The sequence below is a fragment of the Palaemon carinicauda genome, chromosome 16, assembly GCF_036898095.1.
Source record: "Palaemon carinicauda isolate YSFRI2023 chromosome 16, ASM3689809v2, whole genome shotgun sequence".
Classification (NCBI taxonomy): Eukaryota; Metazoa; Arthropoda; class Malacostraca; order Decapoda; family Palaemonidae; genus Palaemon; species Palaemon carinicauda.
Window position 1 is genome coordinate 120412199 of NC_090740.1, and position 14899 is coordinate 120427097.

The window sequence follows — 14899 nt, forward strand, 5'->3', positions numbered from 1 at the left end:
CTCCCTCCTGACCACCTCTCACACCACGTCGCCACTCTCCTGGGTGGTTCGTTAGCCCTAAGTTATTTTGCCATGTTTAATTGTTATGATTTAACTGTTATTGTAATTATCATTCCTTTAAAGTTTAGATATGCTTAGACATGTAAGGTTGATTCCTTTCACGACGGGACACTCAGGTGATCCCTGGTCCTCATATTATTTTAGCATTACATCCCCTATGCCTATGGCTAGTTTATGATTTATGTTTACTTACAGTATTATATTATTGCCTTACATGGTGTTTGTTTTCTCCTTATTATGTTATTAATTTATTGGGCTTGGAAGGCATTCTCTGGTACATTCTCACCGGCCGTCACAGGCCCCCCAGAAAAGGGATTTTGACGAAGGAAAAATCTATTTCTGGGAAGAGGCCTGTGACGCCCGGTGAAACCCTTCCCGGTTATTTGATACGGACCCCACCCCTCTTTTTCCTTGCCAAGCCATATGTTCTTGCAGAAGGATGTCCTAGAGGGCGCGCGTGGTAGGTGTCGTTGGGGAGTTCAACCATGTTATCTAGGGCCTGTCACGGCCCTCCCCATTGATGAAGGGATTATCTAAATGGAAGACAACCTGTGAATAGTGGTTTACACACGCCTTTGTTTAATACACGACACCTACAAGGTGTTCGCGCGAGGGTTGTAACCTCTGCATTCCATGCTTTTATCTTTCTCTAGTATATTTGGAAGATTTATATTAGGAAAGGTATAAGGAAGGACCTTTCTCACCGGGCGTCACAGGCCTCTTCCCAGAAATAGATTTTTCCTTCGTCAAAATCCCTTTACTAACTCAACTTTTAGTGAACTGTACCAAAATATTTGTGATGGGATAAAATAAATTATACAGTACATGATGGAATAAGCACAATAATTGAATAATCCATTAGAAATAAACTGCTGAACATACAAAAATTAAACTCAGTACTTGATACATACAGTACTTAAAAACATTAAAATCCTAGAAACCAAAAACCCATTTGGAACCAGATAAAGTGTCTGACATAACAACAATACTGAAGCCTAAATCTTTTCTAAAACCTTAGGAATTGCACAAAATAGTGCCCCGTCCTTTCAACATTTTATCTCCATGTCAACTGTGCATTAATATCAATCTTGTATGACAATTTTCAATTTTCTTCCAGTGCAGATGATTTCCACAAAGATGCGTAGGGTCTGATTTCCTTCACAGTAACATTTCTTCTCTCTGGTTCTTTGTTCCAATTGATGCATCACCCGATAACCTGAAATGAAGTCATGATTTAGTACTGATATAATTTAAACTATTACACCACTTCATCGTGGATTAAACTATTTTCTAGAAACCTTGAATATACAGTTAACATGAATACCAAAAAATATTTACCCTTGTGACAAGCTCACCAAATCATTCAAATCATCATTGTTATTACAGGGTATTATAATTTTTAGTTATTACTATTAACTATTATACTTTAATATCCTAACAAGACCATTCAGTTTTATTTCTAGCCATCACAGGACTGTTCCAATAACCCATCATGCAATGTTGAAAAAGATTATTGGTAAGCACTTCAGTTCTACCTTTTCAGCCTGTTTCAAATTCTCTTAACTTTGGTTCCACGGTGATAGCTTTCCATAAAAGCAGAGAAAACAACAATTACAAACTGCATACATACAAGCACAGAAGCAACAACAGTCCAGAACAGCATAGCAACTGCATATAATGGGCTCCAAAGGGCCAAAAAGTTTGAGAATTATTCTATTTTTGAGATACACTTCACTCTTCTGCCATTCATTCATAGTTAAAACAATTTGATGCTGACTACAATATGGATCTTGTGACCTGCAAGCGGAAGATAAAAACCTCTTTTGAAATTATTTGTGAATTGGATTTGTGAATTTAGGCCATGTTGCCCTTGCTGGGGGAGAAAAGCCATTCAGCGCTGAAGTTTAACTGGAGAGATACCCCACAGCTGTATGATGAAGCAAGTCAAGATAGAAAGAAGGAAGTGCTAACAGATTATGTAGAATACTAACAAGTAGGTACAGCTAGAAACCTAAGGGATGGTAAAAAGACTCGAAATTAATCACTGCTGTGCACGGCATGAGGTGCACTAAGGACACTACTTATTCTACAGGAACAGTATCTTTGAGAAGAGGCACTGATGCACGGAGGTCATTCAGCATGTACTGCAAATGTTTCATACACACTCGTACACTGTAATGGTTTGATCTTTTATCTCATCACACGCTATTCCATGCACTGTTAATGTTGCAGTATGAAGTTAAAGCTAGATAGCGGTTGGACAGCAATTTGAAAGAAAGTAATTGGGAATGAAGGTATAGAAGAAGACTAACCAAATTCTTTTTTATCCAGATTTAATACCTACAAAATAAATGAATTTCTTATTCCTTTTCAGAGATGAATATATATCTATTACTTAGTATTGAATAAAATTCATTTGATTCTGAGACTATTAATTCCTAAACCTACTATATATAGCATTACCTATGATGCATTTTAACTAAGACATACTGTATTCATTTTATATAAGGACAAAAATGTTTTAAGTAATTTGCATTTTTCCTAGCTATACAACCTAAGAGTCATTTAGTTAGGGAATATGTTTTCAATGTAAGCTGGACAGCCTCTGAATCGTTTTATAGAGCAGTTAAAAAACAGGTCTCTTCACTAGTGACCTCTCGGTTCAGGACTAAGAGGGGTGGTTGAGACAGGTAAGTTTAACCTAAAAGACTTTTGTTTGTATAGCTAGAAAAAATAAAAATTACTTTAAAAATCTATTTGTTCATTTGCAAAATACAAATCATTGTCCCTTAGGTAGGTGCAGTCTCCACAGAACCGATCTGGTAGATTCTTTGTATCCCCGGAAATGAGAGTCTGCATGGTCTCATATGGGATCGAAGGAGATAACTACAGCACTCTCCTATCTGTTTATCAGTGAGATGAATAGGCTGATACGGCCTGGCCTGCCCAAGAAGATTAGTACGTGCTCAAAGGAGGGATGCCTTCCCCCGAAGGGGATAGCACTTCAAAATACTGTAACATAACGGGTCAAATGAGGATGGAGAAGAACTTCTCTAGGTTCAAAAGAATGGAGCCGAGAAGTGTAGTTTACCCGCATCAAATCAGATCCAACGAGTAATGCTTTGATCGTTACCATAGACAAAATAAATATTGTCCCATATGGTATTTGTGCTAGCTACACCACTACTTGAGCAGCCACCGTAAGACTAACCACTAAGGCACCAATGGACTGTGGGTACATTTGTAGAATAAAGGCCATGAAGGTGGTCTTGTGCATAAATACCCCATCTTTCAGCACCTGGCCCCACCCTTGAAGGCAAGGGTGGGGTCTAGCCCCTGACTTCGCGTGTTACTGTCCTATCCGGTACCTTGACTTTCTTAGTAGGCAAATCATCTATTTGCATTAGGGATCAAATCCTGAAGTTCTAGACACCTCTTTCTTGGTTCTGACAGTGGTGCTTGGAAAGTGTCACCAACACTCAGGTCTGAGGCAACGGTTCTTCTACAGATAGCACCGCAGCGATCTCACGAGGCACAAAAGCATCTCCTTTCCAAGCTACTCGACGATTCATGTAGAGAAGGGATGGAGAAGGTATCAAACTTGCGGTCATGGCTCCGCAGGTTCTGAGTTTGGCCATGTGGTCTGGCACCATACTAAGGAGCTCCTTCCAACTCTCAGAGTGGAAGACTAAAGCAAAGAGACCATGTAATTCACCTGAACACTTTGTCTATAATACGGCAGCAGAGATAGTCTTGAGAGTCAGAACCTTGACTGAAACCTTCTCAAAGGCTTGGACATGAGGTACAGAGATCAGCAAGATTGTTCAAAGCTAGTATTCCTGCACATAAGCAAATAGGAAAGATCTATTCCCTTCGGTTGAAACAGCATGCTTAAGTCTTGAGTGGAAGGCCTAGCCTTGACAGCAGTGAGAGAGAGGAGTTTCTCTCAGCAATGAAGTTGAGGGACCCAATGATCTGGTCTACAGATGATCCAACCTGCAAAGAATCCCTTTGACGATATCAACTGTAGAGGATAGCCAACTTTTTCAAGGGGGATTGAGGACCCAGAGAGATCACTCAGGATCTTGACAAGGCAGAATTGGAAACCATTCGGCATGAGGCCATCTGGAAACCACCATGATCAACCAGAGTAATCCCACACAGTAGATTAGTAGACAGAATAGGGTTGAATCGACAAAGCGTAAACATCCAAGTGATTCCTTTGATGCTGGAAGGTGACTTTGAACACAGTCCATGGAACTGGGTTGGGGGAGAAAACAGAGATATTCCTGTTTAGCCATATGGTGAAAACATTAATCTATGGTGAACCCCATAAACCATTAGTTTCTACTTTAAAGTGGGATGAGGGACCACTTACATCTTACAACCCTCCCTTGGGAACAACCCATGGGAACTAAGCATGTTCGCTAGTCTATTCCTCTTGCCCGGATAATATTTGGGCGACAACTATACAGCATGGACTACAGTCCAAAAATACATTCGCTTCATCAGCTTACAACCAACCAGATGGGTCCCCAATGTTCTTGGAATGCTTGCAGTGCTAGAAAGGGCCCTGGTCTCAGGACACCAAAGAGTAGATGGTGCTTCTTCCGACAACACCAATGAGACAACCAGGTCATTTAGGTATCTGAGCACAGTTACATGTCAGGAGGCAGAGGGTCGAGTGGAACTCCCATTTGAGGGTTATTCTTTTAGCCAACAGGTAAAATCGACACAAGCCTCCCCTTCTACTGGCACAAGGAGAGATGGCAATCCCTGGATACTGACCAGTGATTCTTCAAGCAGTACTGAATTGATCTCTGGCGAAGGTACCCATTTAAGGAGCAAACTTCTCCAGTGAGGAAAGGTAGCAAAGAAGATTTTACCAGCGTCGAGCTGGTAGTTCTGTGTTTGACAGACTGACATGCTACCTCCCTGGGTTTGCGGATGCAATTATCTAACTGACGGAATCTAGCTGCTGTTGTGTTGCCCGCATACCAAAGTGCTTCAACTTCGGCTTGGGCGAGAGATTTCCCTTTAACTCTTATCATCACAATCCCCAGATCATGACAAAAGTGAGTCAAACTCGATCCTATAACCACTGCTGCATGAAGGCGACAAAGATCAGCCACTCGAGAGATACATCCAGTGGTATTCCTTGTGACTGGACCCAAGCTACTACCAAGATGAACATTTGAATAAACACCTAAGGAGCAGTACCAAGTTTGGAGCCCAAGACCTGAACTGGCGTATCGTACCATAGAGAAATAATGGAGGCACTTTCTGGTGACCTTCAGATCCACTGAAAGCAAGAATTTTTCCTTTTTGATGGAACTCTGCACAGATCACAATGTTTCCATTGTAAACTTCATTTGAACACAAACCCATTCTGTGCGAGAGGTCGATGACTGGTCTCCAGTCCCTTGTTGATTCTCCCACCAGGAAGAGCTCACTGTAGAAGTTCAAAGATTCATACTGAACGACTTTAAGTGCGTTCTCCAGCATCCCTCCTACCTCAGTATGCAAGGCCAGTATTCTCTTGAAATTTGGTAAAATTGTCTATAGTGCATTGCTAAAGACCATTAATCATACAAAATTGGCCATTTTCTTGCAATACAGCAATTTTGCAAGCATAATATGTATTTTGGATTTATATTTCTTAGCCTTGAATGGGAAAAATGCAATATTTTGTGTATCTAATCACAAATTTATCTATAGAATTGTAATAAATTGCTATTTTACAGCACCTTAGCAACATTGCAAGAAGGAAAAAATTTCTCCAAAAATGCAAAAACGACTTTTTTTTTTTTTTTTTTGTTACAAGTACTTTTTCCCTTGAAATTCTTGCTTGGCAGCGATCGCTAGGGAGATTCGCACAATGCCATCTTCAGCTAAAGAGTACAGTACTTCTAAAAGACTAGATTCAGACTCATCTCCAATCATTTTGGATCACAGATAATTGTATGTATAAGTCCACCTACGGACCAGTGACAAAGATAGAAAATTTCCATTCTGGATAGCAATTTTCTTCCAAACTTGTGATGGGGATGCTGTGGCACAACGAAGATCCGGGTGCGGTCGGAATGCTTCGCTGAGTCTGGTACCAAATCGCAGAATATCGGTAAATGTTCGCAAATGAGACCACCACCTTCTCATGGCAGAAAACCCTTAGAAATGGCAAATACATTTCACATTTCTCCATACCTGATCGGTATTTGCTTATGCTAAGTTTCAGAATCGAAGTACAATACTTTCAATACTTAGACGAACAAGCCAGAGATGTTAGGGACGATATGATTGGAATGAAGGAGTTAACTTAAGGGCAGATTATGTACCTATGTCTAGTTACTGGAAGATAGGAGGGACATAAATAACCTGACTCTCCCCTTGGAAAGCAATCATTGAATTAGCAAGAGAGCTAGTGATTTATTTTAACGAGGTTCCAAATTGTATGATGGTACATAGCCCTTGCTATCCCTCATAGGTGAGCATCCGCCGTAAGAGCAACACATGCAACTGGCATTAGCGAACTGCTTTTGTCATCAGTAATAGCTCACTTGCCTGCATGTAGTTATGTGCAATTGTAACTTCTCTAACTTCAGGTAAGTACTTGATAATAAGCATGAGCATTGTGAACATGTTTCTGTGTATGAGCCACCTCACGGAGCTCATGGAAATAATGTGTGCGACAAACCGCAACATTCTTGCTCAGAGGAATTGATCATAGCATTGTGGATATAATTTTGAGCATGTGTGCGCCCATGAAAAGTACATGCAGCTTAGCAAAGTGATTGGACCTTTGTTAGTAGTTGGAGTTTGACTGCCAATCTTGTGGGCAAGACAAACCTCCCTGTAAGCGAGTACTAATCTGCTATCGTTCGTAAATGTAAGCACCAGCTAACTCGATCCCTTTGGCAATGGAGGCTTGTGAAATTAACCTTAAAGGATTATATCTTAATAGACCGTTATGCCCTAAGGGCATGATGGGGTGAGGAGAGATCGGGATGGGTCGGAGGCCGACGCTATTTGAGTGCTCCACAGTGCTCTCTTTCACGTAGAGATGAGAAGCCCGAGATAGTAACTTGAAAGGATTCTGTTTCACGAAACTTGTTACTTTCAGAAAAACAGTGGGATGTGATGGGAGAAGGCAGCCGGAAAGCATTCCTATCTGCGACAATAACACCGCAAGATTATGTCTTATATGACTCGTTGTGCCCTTGTTACTTTCAGAAAAACAGTGGGATGTGATGGGAGAAGGCAGCCGGAAAGCATTCCTATCTGCGACAATAACACCGCAAGATTATGTCTTATATGAATCGTTGTGCCCTAGGGCACAATGGTGGCCTGCGGCAACCCTAAGTGGTCAGTGGACATCTCCGTATGCCGCAATAACCCCTGAAGGTTTGTCTTGGGTGAGCATGCATTCACCACACAAGTAACTCGTACCAGCCCTTTACTATGGGGGTGTTATCAAACAACTGCAGTTGCGTGTAGCTCATCAGAGGGGGAAACTTGCCAGTGCACCTCACCTTTAGGGGCAGGAGGGTTCTCTCTCATGAAAGGAAATAGTCTTACATGTAAGGGTTTGTTTGCGTCAGTATGCAAACAACCCAAACATTAAACAGTTTCCCAGAGGAGGTTGGCAGGTAAGGTCTTGCAAAGTTCTAGGTTGTCAAGGCGAAAGCTTGAGAGCGCCAGCAAGAGCTACCAAAGTAGCATATACTTGAGACAACAGCGAAGCTGGAGATCTGCACTGACTAGTAAGGACCTGCCAACTCGTTACGGATAGGTTTACTATGGCGAGCAACCTGGGTTGCGCATAGACCTTCATCAGGCTCAGGAGCTTGTCCACCCACCTAACCAGCATTCAGTGGATGAGTGCGCAACACTGCGCATGACTTCTCTGCAAGACTAGAATCTTTGCTAACATACGCCGACACGTCATGAAGTATGATACTCATGCCCTCCTACCAAAGGAGATATTCACTTACAAGGAGGCTAATAAGGTTGTGCTGAACTAGAAGAATAGCAGGTTCTCCCTCATGAAAGGTCAAAATTTTGAGACAGAGATTGCAAGCTGATGGAGGATCGTGAGCTGCAGCAGGACTGGGCGAGGCGAGTCTAATTGACGAGACGAATAAGCAAGACAAGTTAGCTGGGCAAAACGAGACTGCTATGTGAGACAAGGCAGCTAGGACAACAGGCTGACAGACGATGGAAGCGTTAAGCACGCAGGGAACAAGTAACATCACCTTCATGTTCCCACGGGCCACACTCCAAGGAATTACGAAAAGGCAAGGACAAGTACATACCCCTATATTAATCCCGTGTGGCAAAGACTACTCTGAGGAGGACCAAACCAGCATACAGGAAAGGTGTCAACCAGGAGTAGCAGGATATCTTCGGACTTTGCCCTTCCTCCGCCGGCAGAGTAAGCCCTGAACGAGGGATAGCGCCATCATCAGCATATGATCAGGCCTTGCCACAGGCGCAGGTGACGAAGGCGGTGACGGGGCAAGAGCAGCAATCACCGCAGGAACAGGAACATGCTTCAGACTTTGCACTCCCTCTGCTGGCTGTCATCGCAGAGTAAGGAAGTGTATTGTCGTCAGTGTAGAGGAGCAAGACCGAAGACGAGCTCTGCGTTGGCCGCAAGAGGCCTTCCCTCCGACGAACTCACAGGGTACGAGCGAAATCTACTTCACTACAGTGAAGTAGCATCCACACTGTGAATGACTTCCCTGTGTATGAGGACCAGGCTGCTGCACTCAGGGAATTGGGGGAGGCCTCCAGCCTAGGCATTAGAGGGAAGAGATCATAAGAAAAGGTACTATACCCTTGAGGAACACCCGGCACTACGCTGTTTCTTATACAACAACACTCACACCTACGAAAAATAAATAAAAACTAAAAGAACAAATTAGTCAAGGGCCAGTCAAAAAAAAATGTCCACTCTTAGAGCCAAAAGTAAAAGTGGTGACTGAAAAAAGGTGTGTTTGAGCAGAGTAGTCAGTACTACACACCTAACCCCTCCTGCTAATTAGCAGTGGGGTACTGTAGTTACACCTCGCCAAAAGTTTTGTGGCTAGTTTCAGCTTCACTGAAAGTATATTCCTTAACAAAGAGCGAAAGGGTTTGTATTCATTGTCGGAACCAACAAATATTAGCATACTGTATTTCCAAATTGGTTAACTTTCAAAATTTAAATGAGGTTAGCGTGCGTATCGCAGCATGTACTGTTTGCCAGTACATAAGAGCTTAATGTTTCTATTTTTCCGCGCGGAGAGCATATGCGTGGTGGAGCAAAAACCATTAGATTTCTAAAAAAATATCCCTGTTCTTAGGCGGTCTAAAGCGTTTACAATTTTTTTTTTCTGTTGAAATGAAGGTCAAATTCGGTGAAATCACATTACTTACTACAGGAAAAATACTTATTTTATCTGTTCAAAATGTTCTATCCGTAACTATAATTTTACCAATTTCTTTACAATCCACGTAAATATGAGCAGGCTATGTCAAATTATTTGGTTTGAAAATTGGAGACGAAAATTAGTTATTAACCCTGGATAGGTACGGTGGGTCGTTTGCGACCCCGAGCGTCAAAAAAAAACAGGTTTTTCTCACGTGACTCACCCCTGTGACTGAATTTGTGGGTGATCGACCTGCAGGAGGTGTCTCCCCTACACGCTCCAGTAGTGTCCAGATGTGCATTGCTGTAGCTGTACTCCTTCCCCGATTTCTGAGACTCGTCGGGGTCGTTCGCGTCCGAGTTTACCCTTCTGAGGTAGTTTGCATAATTATCAAAGTTATTACGTATTATGAAATTGTCGTAGAATGGTGCAACTTGTATAGGTTATCAGTTGTGGAAAGTCTTGGTGGATTGTTTGGCTACCATGTGCATGTTTTTTTTTTTAGTTAAAATGTCGTTCATCACCACGAGGACCCTTTTACCGCGAGTGCCCCTTTTTCATTTTTTTTCATTTTTTTGCCAAGTCATTTTTCCGTAAGATATTGCCAAATAGTGTCGTAAAACTTTTGATTGTTTAGTGTTGGAAAGTGTGTCTAGATGATCTGGCTACCCATGCATGACTTTGTTTTTGTCAGATACGACGTAGTTATTGGTATATTGGGTATTTAACTGCGGTTACCAATTTCTGTTTTTTTTTCAATATTTGTAAAAATTACTACGTAGTAAGGAATTGCCGTATATTATTCATTTTTTTTTCATGTTTATGTGTTAGAAAGTGTGCCTTGATGGTTGGGCTAACACGTGCATGTCTTTTTTTTTATCTGAGATGTCGTATATTAGAATGTCGGGCATTTTACCGCGAGTGTCCCTTTTTAATTTTTTTTAATTTTTTTGCCAAGTCATTTTTCCGTAAGATATTGCGAAATAGTGTCGTAAAACTTTTGCTTTTTTAATGTTGGAAAGTGTGTCTAGATGATCTGGCTACCCATGCGTGATTTTGTTTTTGTCAGATACGACGTAGTTATTGGTATATTGGGTATTTAACTGCGGTTGCCAATTTCTGTTTTTTTTCAATATTTGTAAAAATTTACTACGTAGTAAGGAATTGCCGTATATTATTGATTTTTTTTTCATGTTTATGTGTTAGAAAGTGTGCCTTGATGGTTGGGCTAACACGTGCATGTCTTTTTTTTTTATCTGAGATGCCGTATATTAGAATGTTGGGCATTTTTCCGCGAGTGCCCCTTTTTTTTTTTTTGCATTTTTTTGCTTAGTCATGTTACCGTAAGGAATTGGCAAGTAGTGTCGCAAAACTTATATTTTTATAGTGTTGGAAAGTGTTTCTAGATGATCTGGCTACCCATGCCTATTTTTTTTTTAGCCAGATATGGCGTATATATAAGTATGTGTTCGATTTTCCTGTGATTGCCATTTTTTCGTTTTTTCCCATTTCTTTCAAAATTACTACGTACTAAGGAACTATCACAGAGTAATATTTCATTTATATGTTTATTTGTCGGAAAATATGCCTTGATGGTTTGCCTAGCACGTGGCTGAAATTTTTTTTTTCTGAAATGCCGTATATTAGAATGGCCATTTTTCCACGAGTGCCCCTTTTTATTTGTTTTGCATTTTTTTGCTTAGTCATATTACCGTAAGGAATTGGCAAGTAGTGTCGCAAAACTTATATTTTTATAGTGTTGGAAAGTGTTTCTAGATGATCTGGCTACCCATGCCTATCTTTTTTTTTAGCCAGATATGGCGTATATATAGGTATGTGTTCGATTTTCCGGTGATTGCCATTTTTTCGTTTTTTCCCAATTCTTTCAAAATTACTACGTACTAAGGAACTATCACAGAGTAATGATTCCTCTAGATGTTTATTTGTCGGAAAATTTTGTTTACTTTTTTTTTGATTGAATATCATCAAATTTTTTTAGCTAAAATATTGTTTTACATTTTTTTTTTCGATTTTATTTCCCTTCAAAAAAAAATTTTTGGGTCAGAATTTTAATTTTATAGTCGTAAAATAATCGACAATTATCCAGCAACCCACCATACAATTTTTATGCATATCCAATAATAATTAGATTAGTAAATAACACCTTGAAATTGACATACCCTTCCTACATTTCAAGTGGCAGATTAGGGAGTCTGAGTCAGTGTGGTTGGCGGCCATTTTGTGGACATATCCGAAGCGTAAGCTGCCCTATCTATATATATTCTTGTTCCCTATAGAATTTGTGATATTTTGGTATATTTTTACCTGCATAAATATCATATTATATATTAAATATATGTATTTTTTTACGAAATTTCCAAGTACTCAAAAAATTACCTTTAGATATGGCCCCTGATATAAATGTAATTTACAAAATAATGAAGATTTTTTTACATATTTCTATTTTAGGATAACATATGTTTATTCCCTAAAAAAATTAGCCACCTCCTATTTCATTTGGGTACCCAAAAAAATTCATGAAATTTGGACAAATTTTTTTGGCCAAAAAAAGTTACCCTTTTTTTCTCATTTCAGATCTTCACCTCCATGGGTCTGACTTCATCCAAAATACATCAAGATGTGTCCTAAACATTCAAGAATCAATTCCTAAAAGGATTTGTGTATATATGTATAAACTTTTTTTTTATGAATTTTTATGTCAGGTCTTTTTTTTTTTCTACTTAATTTTTTAAAATATTTATAATAAATAGTTTTTCTGCAGATGAGTAGTATTTATCTTTACAGTTGTTTTAAGCATTCATTGAAGTTTTTTTTGGCAAAAGAAAAAAGGAGGTTACTGCAAAAACTGATTTTTCAAGAATTTTTTTTGGCGTCGGGGTCGTTCGCGTCCGAGTATACCCTTAAAGGGGTGTCCGAGGACCGTACCTATCCAGGGTTAAGGGAGGGCTAACTTCCACGTTAAGTTATCGAAAAATTTATGGTTTTAGTATAGTTCCAGCCATCACAACAATTTCTAATAAAAAAACCTTTTTCCTATTAGAAAATTGGGTATTATTTTAGTGTATTACAGGGCAATGTAACCTAGGGAAAAAACTATTTTTTTCTATAGAAAAAATTCCGCTCTGTTAGAAAATGACACTCATTCCTGTCGCAAATGAATAGTTTCCGAAATATATATATATATCTATATCCAACGATAATGGGGGCCACCCAGTGGGAACTCGGGGTTTTGGGTGGGAAAAACATACTGGGGGAACGGTATATAATGGTAAAACAAGCCTTTTCTTCTCTATACATTATCTTCTTGGATAAACAGAGGAAAAAATACGGTAATATTGAGCTGCACAATCTAACATTAGCAATGTTAGCGTAACATGCTAACATTAGCAATGTTAGCGTAACATGCTAACATTAGCAAGGTTAGCGTAGCATGCCAACATTAGCAGTATTTATCTTTTATTTTTTGTCATTCTATGGTTCGGTTGTAGACGCTCTCGTTCGTTCGTTTGTATATAGCAGGTTTCGACCTTCTGCGCATAATCTCCTCCCTCCTGCGCATAGACTCCACCTCCACCAATAGGATTTCTTCTTCTCTACCCGTCAAATTTAAATATTCGACTTCACCCACTTTATTCAAGTATATGACTTGATCCAGTACAACTATACCATTCCTTATATGTAATACCCTTGTATACATTTTACGTTTGACCCCAGTATTACTCGTTTTATTATCCGATACCTTATAAAATCACCCCATTTTATATTCCCATTAAATATTATTTATCATACATTCCATTTTATCTTGCTATATTACTTTTAAACATTTTGTTATTACCTTGTCACGCCCCTATTTCACATAAATACTTGCTCTAGACAAGTTTCCCATTCTAGTTCATTCATGTTTACTCTCTAGACTCCGTTGTTTTTCCGTTAACCCATCACGAAGCCATACGTATGAAAAGTTTGCACTGGGGGTGGGGGGTTAATATTTCTCTACCTCCTTCCCTTATCTCTTCAAGTGGTCTCTTCATACCCCTCCCAACAAATCCTTTTCCGAGGAAACCTTTATCCTAGTGAAGTTTTTTTTTTCGTATTTTGCGATGGAGGAAGTTATAGAAACTTGTAATGGCTGCAGTATTCCATACTTGAAAGCATTTGCTAAATTTCATGGCGATTTTTATGATACGTCATCCTATGTTCATGATTTCCTTAAATCACAATGTAATACCTCAACGTTTACAGTGTCCCAAGTGCTGTTCCTTGATAACGTACGGAGTTAAGACGTCACAGTCTCAACAACCCCATGACCCACAAGTTTCGACGTCCGGGTCATAAAAGTAAGTCATTCATTTCTTTAATTTGAATGTTTTTAGAGTGCGCAGCTCAACATTACCTCTTGACAGTACAAGTTTGTGACCTGGTAAGGGGGTGCGGGGCCTTGGCCCCGGCTAGGGGTTGTGACCTGGGAACTTCTAGGTTAGGTTAGGTGGGTTTGTTAGGTTCTGTAATCTTTTGTACCTTTTGATATATTGTGTAAAGGGTATATGGAAAAATGCTTTATTAAACACATGCTAATATTAGCGTAGCATTTCTAACGTTAGCAAAGGCAGTGTAACATTGCGTAACATTGCTAATGTAAGCGTTCGCAGTACATACGTCCTTGATGAGTGAAGTGACACGAAATTTGAACAAGTCATATTTTAAAAATATATAACAAAAGACATTACAGAAAATATAGGTTTTCCTGAAGAAAATAACAGGATTTAACCGGTTTTCACCTTCACTTCAGACGTAATAACAGCAACCGGTTCGGCTACTTAAAGTTAGTCGAACTGGTTGTTCCGTTTGTTTGCGGTTGAAATGACGGTCAAATTCGGTCAAATCACGTTATTTACTACAGGAAAACATATTTTCTGTCCGAAATCAGAGTCTGTAATACAACAAAACTTTACCGGTTTTAGTATAGTACAGGCCATGACAATTTCTAATAAAAAAAAAAAAAAAATTCCTATTAGTAAAGTTACCAAATTATGTTATGTAAACATAAGTTATAACCGAATCTAAATAGCAAAACTTGAGGTTAAGGTTGGGCTAACCCACGTGAAGTTATTGAAACATGATTTTAGTATAGTTCCGGCCATGATAACAATTTCTAACAAAAAAAAATTCTTATATAGGAAAATTTACCAAATTATATTATCCAAACACGTCATGACTGAATCTAAATAGCAAAACTTAAACCTACCCTATACGAATGTAGACAAGGTTGGGCACCCGTAACAATAAGAGGGATTGATCATGAGGTTCCAAGAACAATTATTCCTGTGTTAAAATAATAATCTCTGATTGATCAAACCGTGATCCACATTTCATAATTTTTTTTTCTAATAAAACAAATGTAAGAATTT

At 39.4% G+C, this 14899-nt stretch overlaps 1 long non-coding RNA gene across 1 annotated transcript in view; it reads right to left on the bottom strand.

Annotated features, from left to right (window-relative positions):
- Nucleotides 1-1051: 1051 nt before the first annotated feature.
- LOC137655117 (uncharacterized) overlaps nt 1052-14899 on the bottom strand; it is a 14036-nt gene continuing 188 nt past the window's right edge. Inside the window, exon 2 of the long non-coding RNA XR_011046820.1 lies at nt 1052-1276. This is a non-coding gene — a long non-coding RNA (uncharacterized lncRNA). The remainder of the gene's footprint in view (nt 1277-14899) is intronic.